At 37.3% G+C, this 10,326-nt stretch overlaps 1 protein-coding gene across 2 annotated transcripts in view; it reads left to right on the plus strand.

Annotated features, from left to right (window-relative positions):
- The window catches only part of LOC123498026 (activating signal cointegrator 1 complex subunit 2 homolog), a 37,269-nt gene that overhangs the window by 19,956 nt on the left and 6,987 nt on the right, over positions 1–10,326 (plus strand). Inside the window, exons 3-4 of one of the 2 annotated variants that reach the window (XR_006672621.1) lie at positions 5,409–5,636; positions 6,939–7,162. The gene's annotated coding sequence lies outside the window, so the exon portion shown is untranslated. The remainder of the gene's footprint in view (positions 1–5,408; positions 5,637–6,938; positions 7,163–10,326) is intronic. The other variant, XR_006672622.1, reaches the window with a different exon arrangement.

A 10,326-nucleotide genomic window follows, 5' to 3' on the forward strand; every position in this document is an offset into this window, starting at 1 on the left:
GAGAAAGATGAGAGGAAGGATAAAAGAATGAAGAGGAGAATTAAAGGAAGAGGAGGAGGAAGACTAGGATAAAGAATGAGTGATATAGATAATAAATAAGATTAAATGGATGAAAAAAAAGTATCTATAAAACTCATTTAAATTTTTTCCCTAAAACCTTCAAACACACTCAAATCACCCAAAAAACACTAAACCTCCCCAAACTCACTTAAGGCGGCCCCCAAAACAAACTTGAACTGCCCCACCAAACACCCTCAAACAGGCCATCCTCATAGTCATAATGCTGAAATAACATTTAGACAAGTACACTACATTTTTCCACCACCTTGCCACCACCATTCTGCCACACAACCCCCACCTCACACTGACAGTCACCTACTTCAACACAAATGTAAATCTAGCAACACATAATAGCATCTCAAATGGCAAGCTTCCCTAACTTCAATCGGACCATTGTGAGTGTGTGTGTATTTACCTAGTTGTATTTACCTAATTGTAGTTTTACAGGGCCTGGGCTTTACGCTGGTGTGGCCCCGTCTCCATATCTACATTTATCCAATTTTTCTTTAAAACTATGCACACTCGTTGCTGACACCTCTTCCTCACTCAAACTGTTCCAAGTCTCAACACATCCTTGCAGGAAACTATATTTTTTAACATCTCAGACATTTTCCCTTCCTCAGTTTTTTTTTTACTGTGTATTACCTAGTTTACCTAGTTGTAGTTTTACAGGGCCTGGGCTTTATGCTCGTGTGGCCCTGTCTCCATATCTACACTTATCCAATCTTACTTTAAAAGTATGCACACTCGTTGCAGACACTACTTCTTCATTTAAACTGTTCCACGTCCCAGTACTTCTTTGCGGGAAACTATATTTTTTAACATCTCTCAGACATCTTCCTTTTCTCAGCTTTTTACTATGCGATCTTGTGCTTCGAATGTCATATTCTTCTCTCAGGATCAGTTTCTCATTATCCACTTGGTCCATTCCGTTGATCAATTTAAAAACTTGTATCAGGTCTCCTCTCTCCCTTCTTTGTTCCAGGGTTGGTAGATCCATAGCCTTTAGTCTCTCCTCATATGTCATCCCTTCAAATTCTGGAACCATTCTTGTAGCCATTTTTTGTAGTCTCTCCAATTTCCTTATGTGTTTCTTTTTATAAGGGGTCCACACTACTCCTGCATATTCCAATCTGGGTCTTATTAAAGTACTTATCAATTTCTTCATCATTTCTTTGTCCATGTGGTGAAATGCTACTCCAATATTCCTTAGCAAATTATATGTTTCTCTAAAAATTCTATCAATATGGCTTACTGGTTGATTGTTTTCTTCCATTGTCACTCCTAAGTCCTTTTCCTTTTTTACTTTCTCCAGTTCTACTCCATCTCCCATCTTATAGATTCCCACAGGTCGTCTTTCACTCTTTCCCATTTCCATGACATGGCTTTTGTTCACATTGAATTCCATTTCCCACTTTTGCTCCATTCCCAGATCTTATTTAGGTCTTCTTGCAGTATTTCACAATCCTCTTTTGCTTTATAACTCTGCACAGTTTCATATCATCTGCAAACAGATTTATGTAGCTGTTCACTCCTTCTGGCATGTCGTTAATATAAATGAGGAAAAGTATTGGTGCCAATACTGACCCTGTGGCACTCCGCTTTCTACTGCTCTCCACTTGGACTTCATATCTTTAACTACCGTCCTTATTTCTCTCCCCCTCAAATAATTTTCTATCCATCTCAATGTGCTTCCTTTTAAGCCACCCTTCTCCTCTAACTTCCATAGTAATCTTGCGTGTGGCACTTTGTCAAACGCCTTTTTAAATCCAAATAAATACAGTCAACCCATCCTCTCTCTCTTGTACTCTATCAACTATTCTAGAATAGAAACTCAATAAATTAGTTACACACGACCGTCATTTTCTAAAACCAAATTGGCTATTTGATATTAATTTGTTGTCTTCAAGGAACTCGATCCATTGTTTCTTTATTATTCTTTCACACATCTTGCATATTACACTAGTTAGTGATACCGGTCTGTAATTTAAAGGTTCTTCCTTCCTTCTGCTCTTATATATGGGAACCACCTCATCTCTTTTCCATTCTACTGGTACTGTTCCATTTTCTGTTGAGCATTTTATGATGTATATATAAGACTTGCTAGTTCTTCCCTACATTCATTCAGTATTCTGCCTGAGATTTCATCTGGTCCCATTGCCTTCTCTTCATCCATTTCCTTCATTACTTCTTTTATTTCAAGCTTGGTTACTTTAATCTCTTTCATATAGACTGTCTCTCTATTACCGTGTGGCCTTTCAAATTTGGATTCTCTAGTAAAGACCTCCTGGAATTTATTATTTAATAGTTTTGCCATACTTTTTGGGTCTTCCACCATCCCGTTCTCTCCTTTTAACCTTTCTATTGTTTCTTTTTGCCTAATTTTTCCATTTATGAATCTATAGAACAATTTTGGTTGCTCCTTACTTTTTGACAATGTCCTTTTCAAAGTTCTTTTCCTCTTCCTTCCTCACCTTAACATATTCATTTCTCGCTGCCTTGAAGTTTTCCTTATTTGTTGGATTTCTATTTCTCCTCCACCTTTTCCATGCTCCATCTCTTTTCTCCTTTGCCCTAGCACACCTTGCATTAAACCAATCTTTCTTTCCTTCTTCTTTAGGTCTATATTTTGGGACATATTCCTGACTCCTGTTTTGTATATTTCCAAAAATAAGTTATATTCTCTTGCATCGTCTCTGAGTTTTCCATCTCCTCCCAGTTTACATTTTTAAAATAGTTCTTGAGATTCTCAATATCAGCCTTTCTGTAATTTAATCGGTCTCCTTTGTATGAATCGTCTCTATCTTCCTTTCCTCTTCTATATCTATTTCTAATATTACATGGTCACTCTTTCCCAATGGGCACTTATATCATCATTCATTTGTATACCCTTGTAAAAATTAGGTCCAATCTCGCCGCTCGTCGTTTCCTCTGAATCTTGTGCATTCCTTTACTCTCTGGTCCATCATATTGTCTATCATTAGGTTCAGAATCTTTCTCCCAGGCTTCTTCCCCATACCACTTTCATAATTTTCCCAGTCCACTTCTTTACAGTTGAAATCTCCTACTAATATCACTTTTCTCCTTTCTTTAACGATTCTCATTAGACTCCTTATTGTGTCATCTATCATGTCTTTATATTCTTGATTGGTCCATGAATTTGTTTTGGTGGCACATATGTTACAATGATTGTTAACTCTTTTTATTAATATGCATCTTAATATACAATACTTCTGCTTTTCCTTCCCACATTCCACTTGGTTTATCACTATCTCCTTCCTTAACATTATCATGACTCCTCCTCCTCCTTTACCCACTCTGTCTCTTCTCCATACATTATACCTATTATCCAAGACTATTTTGATTGCCTCATTTAGTTTTGTTTCAGCCAGGCATACAATATCTGGATTTTCTTTCTTTATGTAATCTCTTAATTCTAATTTACTTGATAAAACCCCGTCTATGTTCGTATACATCATTTTTAGTCTCTTGCCTTTATCATTTTAGTTAAACTTGTTCCACTTTTTTCTCTTCCTTCTCGTTTATATACCATTTCCTTATCCTGTCTCCTAGAATTCTCCAAAAAAATGCCTTTTTCCTCTTCTGACCTTTCATTATTCTTTTCCCTTACTGCTGCTGCCAGTTCATTGTATCTCTTCCTTTCCTCCTCATTTCTATTTTTCTTTATATAGATATCCTTGCAGCCTTCTGTTTCTCTGAGTTTTGTTGTTCTATATAATATTTCTTCTGTTGCTGCTTGTGATTTTAGTAATATTTTAATTGGTCTCATTTTTCCTTCTTGATATGGTCCCATTCTGTTTATTTCTTCTACTTCCTCTTCCAAGTTCTGCCTATCTTCATTGTTTAGATTCTTCAGTAGGTCTTTGACTGATTTCATTTCTTCTTTTTCTCTTTTTGGTCTATATTTTATATTTTTCTTTTATTCCAAATACGACTACACTCTTCTTTTTTCTGCAATTTCTCTAACTAGATTTTCTTTTGTCTTGAGGACTCCTATCATTTTGTTTGTCATATTTTCTTCTTTTTATTTAAGTTGTTCTTGAATCACCTCCTGAAAATCAGCCTTATCTTTCTTATCTTGGACTCTCCATGCTTGTACTTCTTTTTTAATCACGTTCTGTACTCTTTCCTCTTCCTTGTTTGCTAGATCTTTTAGCTTCTCCTTTTCTTTCTCGGCTTTACCGAGTCCTTCTTCCATCTGCTTTTTGTAGTTAGCTACTTCCTTTTTTAGTTCTTCGTTTTCAGCTCTTAGCCTAGCTTCATTTTTTTCCACTTTTCTTATCCTTTCTCTCAGTCTTATAAACTCCATTTCTTGTTCTTCATTCTCTTTCATTTCCATATTCTCCTTTATCAGTTTATCTAGTTTACATTCAATATTGAACACTCTCTTAAGTAGTGACGTAGTCGTCGTCAACCCTTGAACACGCTGTTCTCCCTCACCAACATAGTCATCATCAGCCCCTTCTCTATTCTCATGTCTGCATTTGGATGGAATATCTTTTTCACTCATTATTCCTTAATAATTGATTTCATGAAGAAAGAAAAAAAGCCTCGGTCTTATGAGTCCACACTACCTGCCCAGGCCACTGTAAATACTATACAACAGGTGTAGTGAAGATCAGCTGATCATCGGAACTGCGCCAGTGCGTCCGCCCTCAACCGTGTCTCTTGTGTGTGTGTGTGTGTGTGTGTGTGTGTTATTCAATAGTAGCTAGTAGTAGTAGTAGTAGTAGTTATATAAACACTAAAATTTCCTTATAAATCCAAATTGGCCTTAAGAACCCTAATAAATACTGTGATACTCCTTAAAAACCTCCAAAAAACTCCTAAAACTAAAAATTTACTTGAAACTTAAAACAAAAATTTTCCTTATGAACCTTAGAAACACTATCATCTTAAAAGCTCAAAAAAAAGCCCAAAAAAGCCCTGAAAAACCCTTAATCCTTTCAGTAACATGACATATCCATATTCACTTTGCTTCCTATTTGGTGCTTTTTTACAGTTTTAGAAACTCATTTAGGGCTTTAAAATAGTGAAGACTCTAGCCATTAATCTTCTCAGGTCCATAGATCCTCCCTAATGTCAAGAAAATGGTTTAATTGTAAGCAAATCTTGAGGTAAAAATGTGCCCCAATATTGAAGGGGTGAAACAGCTCCAAGTTAACCCTAAAAATCCAGACATTTTCCACACAGGTCAACAATTCAGTAGTCTTCTCACTAAGAATTTCCTTAAACCCTGTGAAAGACACTGAAATTCCCTTGAAAACCCACGAACCTTAAAGTCTTCCCTCCAACAAGTGCACTACCCAATGGTGCTCTCTTTCTAGAACTGAACTGGTGTACCTACTGCAAGACCTGAAGATTCTGACTGTTCCTGACCAGCTAAGGATTGGGGAGGACACAGGCTTCTGGAGAGTAGTTTAGGTTCAACATGAGCTGTGTGTCCAGGGGTGACCATGAGGCAGCTGGGGCTTACTTGAGAACTACATGGACATCAGGGAAAGGGGAGAATGAAGCCCTTTACCAGCAGTTCCTGACTTAACGAATATTTGAAGGTGGGTGTTTTGGGGTGTTTTGGTGTTCTGAAGGGATTTCTATGAGGTGTTCTGTGGTAAAAGTTTTTTTTTTTTTTTTTATTATTCTATTGGGTGGTTTATGAACATTTTGGGGTTGTTTTGAAGTTTTGGGGTTCTGAAGGTGATTGAGTTTTTTTGGGGAGAAATGGATGGGGTTTATTCTATTGAGTGGTTTAAGAATATTTTGGTGTTATTTTAGTGTTTTGGGGTTCAGAAGATGAGTTTTTGAGGTGTTCTGGGGTGAAATAATATTCTTTTGGGATTGTATTGGGTGGTGTAGGAATATTTTGGGATTGTTTTAGGGTTTGGGGTTCTGAAGGGGATTCTTTGAGGTGTTCTTGGGTGAAATAATGTTTATTGGGTATTTTATTAGGTGTTTGGGATGTTGTGGGGGTTATTTTATTGTTTGTGGCTCTGAATGGGATTTTTTTTTAGGTACTCTGAGGTGAAATGGATTTTTTTTTTTTTTTTTTTTTTTATTCTATTCTATTTATGGAGTGTTATGGAAGGAAATAGTTTTTTTTATTCTACTGGGTGGATGTTTTAAGGGTATTTGAGGTTGTGGGTTAGTTTGAGGGTTGGGAAATTTTGAAGGGTGATTTAAGGGATGTTTAAGGTTATTTTGTGAGTGTTTTGGGGTGTTTTCAGGGTTTCTTTTGGGGTTTTCAAAGATAGTTTTAGTTTTTCAGGTGGGTTTTGAAGTGTATTTTGTGATTTCAGTGTTTTTTTTGGGGTTTTCAAAAATACTTTTAGTTTTTTGGGTGGGTTTTGAAGTGTATTTTAAGTGTTTTGAAGTGTTTTGAAGTGTATTTGAAGTGTTATGAAGTGTATTTTAAGTGTTTTGAAGTATATTTTAAGTGTTTTGAAGTATATTTTAAGTGTTTTTTGGAGTGGTCTGTTGTGATTTTATTTTTTATTTTTCATTTTTTTCTTTTTAGTGTTATGGGGTGTTGTGGGTAAATTCAGGCATATTGTGTTGCTGAGAGAGAGAGAGAGAGAGAGAGAGAAAATGCATTAATGAGAGAAAGAATGGATATTAGTAGGAGAGTGTGAGGGAGAATGTTAGTTGAGAGAATGTGAGAAAAGAATGTTATCTTGAGAGAGAGAGAGAGAGAGAGAGAGAGAGAGAGAGAGAGTGCATTACTGTGAAAAAGAGAAAGAAAGCACAATTTTTCTAACCAAACCAAACAAACACAAACAAAATCATAACCAAACTTTACATAATATACCCTAACCTAAGCAAACAGACCTGCCCTAACCTAACCAAACACCACAAAACAGGTGATGTGTGCCCCTCACCTGTCCCTGTTACACCTGTACAACAAGGAGGAGTGTGTGGAGACTGGCGACACTGCTTATGTTTCCTCCCTCAAGGCCTCCACCAACACTGAGGACTCCAGGATGCAGCTTGGCCTGACACTGCTCAATTTAAAACGCAGCACAGATAAGGAGGAGGTGCTTAGTAAGAGGAGAGAGAGATGGTGTGGTGGTAGTGCCTTGTATTGGTGAGTTGGATAAGGGTGTGTGGAGATGCTGGGGGTGGACTGGATAGGGGTGAGTGGTGGTGATGGTTAACTCTTGCATTCGTGGGTGTCATAACTGTGTGGTGTGACTAACTAGAATGGTTGTGGTGGTGGTGGTGTCCCTGCTGACTAATGCCCTGCTGGTGCTGGTGCTGCTGATGTGTATGAGAAGAAAGTATGGCTGCAAGATTGTGTGAGACATTGCTAGCTACTTGTAAGGAGGGTTGCTGTTCAGTATTGAGGGTGTAAGGTACTGTGATGTGTCGGCAGGTTGTAAAAAGGTGTGTGTGTGTGTATTAGAAGGTGGTTATAAGGTTGTGTGATGAGCTACCAGGTTGTAAAAGAGATTGGTGCATAGTATTGGGAGTGTAAAGAGTTCCATACACGTTTAGGCAGAAGTGAGCGTGTAATGGCACCTGAAGCCACATCACTCAGTACAGCACTGGGCAGCGCACTAAAGATGCATGTGCCGCACCAAGCACCCTCTGCTTCATGAAAGAAGAGTGGTGCTTTCAGATGGAATTTGTAAGGGAAATCTGTATATCTGGAAAATCAAATCAAAAGACTATTTGGATAAAAGTAAAAGGGAAAAAATTATAGTACAGAATAGGATTTGCTTGCAGAAAGAAATGGAATCAGTCAGCCTGTCATGAGGTGATGTGGCCTTGAACATTCATCGCTTACTTTTTGCTGAAAGGACTTAAAAGAGACAGCAGTGTCAAAAAGGTGTGTTGATCCATCCAGAGACAATTGAACCTATATTGTGGCTGTAGTCTCAACCCCTTCAGTAAATTCATATCTGTCACTCCATCACTTTTCAGCAACCACTCCTTGGTCCATACTCTCCTCTTCCTCCTCTTCATGGTCTCTTTTTGATGACTGTCACTGCAATAGCTAGTGTAATAAGTACATCTAGGCCATCCTTACCCATGGGAGAGTCCACCATCACTTGGCAGTCTTGCTACAACTGAGCTGTGTCTTCAGAAGGCCTCAATAATGAATAGTGAATAGTGTGTGGGTGATGACACTCCACCACCTTTACATGAAAGTGTGGATGCTAGATTCTGTGAAGCGTTGGTAGCTGCTTGTAAAAAGGGTTGCTATGCAGTATTCGTAGGAGGTTGCAAGATTGTGATGTGATAGTAGGGTGCAAAAAAGGTGTGTATATGTGTGTGTGTGTATTAGAAGATGGTTGTAAGATTGTAAAGAGGGTTGATGTCCAGTATTGAAGGCTGCATGGTACTGTGAGGTGTTGCCAGCAGGTTGTGAAGGAGGTTGTTGTTTAGTGTTGGAAGTATTGTGGTAGTAAGAGGTAAAAGGGAAGAACAGAATAGATAGATAGATTTAATAGAAAGGAATGACTGATAGATGTAGAGAAAAAGATATTTGAGACAAGAAAACGACTGATTGATAATTGTATATGATTTAATCTTAACCAATTTTTGTAAACAGTACAAGATTTTCATGTCAAACTGTGTGTGTGATTGGAGGGAGAGAGAGAGAGAGAGAGAGAGAGTGATTTGCTTTGGTTGTATTACTATTATTATTATTATTATTATTATTATTATTATTATTATTATTATTATTATTGTTATTATTATTATTCTGTGTGTATGTGTTTCCTGCTTTCCTTTATTTTCTTTCTATTACAGGGTTCGAGTGGGGCTTATAGTGACCTGTCTTCATATCTACTTTTATCCAACTTTTCCTTAAATTTGTGCACACTTTCTGCTGCTACAATTTCTTCACTCAAGCTGCTCCAGATGTCCACTGTCCTATGCAGAAACTAAACTTTTAACTCCTTCAGTGCTATGACATGTTTTTATATTCATTCTGCCTACTATTTGGCGATTTCATACAGCTTCAGAAACTTGTGTGATAATTAAAACAGTGAAGACCCTGGCCATTGATCTCCTGACCTCCACAGACCTTTCCTAATGTAAATAGAATTGTCTAATCATACTCAAACTCACGGTCCAAATGCGTCCCAGTACTGAAGAGGTTGATATTACTCAAATACTAACTTTCCATTATCTTAATGTCATCTTGTTTGTCTGTCTCCATCCTCCATCAGTGATACCAGTTCTTGTCTCTATCTTTTCCATGTGGTTTATTAACTTGTACGTTGTCATTAGATCTCCTCTTTCCTGTCTATCCTTCAAAGTTGGTAGTTCTGTTTCCTTCAGTCTTTCTTCATAAGGAAGATTCTTTATTTCTGACATCATCTTTGTAGTGGTCCTTTGGATTATTTATAGTTTCCTGATAACCTTTCTGTCTGTGTGGTGAACACATCACTGTTGCATATTCTAGTCTAGGTCTTATTATAGTGGTTATGAATTTTATGATCTTTTTCATCATACTCTTATCCATGTAATTGAATGTCACCCTGATATTTGTTAGTGTCTTGTATATTGAAGCAAATAACCTGTTTGTGTCTTTCTGGAGTCAGGGTGTCTTGTATAATCACTTCACTGGTAACTGTGTTCCAGCTTGATGGGGTGTCTTTATCATTGTCCTCATTTCCCTATCTGTTAAGTAGTCTGTCATCTAGTGTAAGATTATTTCCCTGTATGCCTCCCATGTGTTAATTCTATTTTCCATAGAAGTTGTCTATGTGGTACTCTATGGAAAGCCTTTTTAATATCTAAATACACTGCGTCAACCCATCCACCTCTCCCTTGTACTTCATCTATTACTCTTGTGTAAAAGCTTAGTAAATTTGTTATGCATGATTTTCCTTTCCTGAATCCAAATTGGAAGTTATTTATTATTTCATTTTCCTCCAGATATTCTAACCATTTTACTTTGATAACAATTTCACAGATCTTTCCCACAACACTAGTCACTGACAATGGTTTATAATTTAGTTACTCAATCTTTTTTTCCTCCTTTGTATATCAGGACTATATTTGCTCTTTTCCATTCCTTTGGTACCTTCCCTTCCATTAGAGAGCTGCTGATAACATCCCAAATTGATTCCACCAGTTGTTCTCTACATTCTGTCAGTGTCCATCCTGACACTCCATCTGGCCTCATTGCCTTTCTTACATCCACCTATACTAGTAATGTGTTAATTTTCTGTTTATACACCATAATGTTTCTTAATCCTTCTTGTGTTGCTTGGTTGTTTGGTTGTATGAAATTTC

Source organism: Portunus trituberculatus, chromosome 7 (genome assembly GCF_017591435.1).
Source record: "Portunus trituberculatus isolate SZX2019 chromosome 7, ASM1759143v1, whole genome shotgun sequence".
Lineage (NCBI taxonomy): Eukaryota > Metazoa > Arthropoda > Malacostraca > Decapoda > Portunidae > Portunus > Portunus trituberculatus.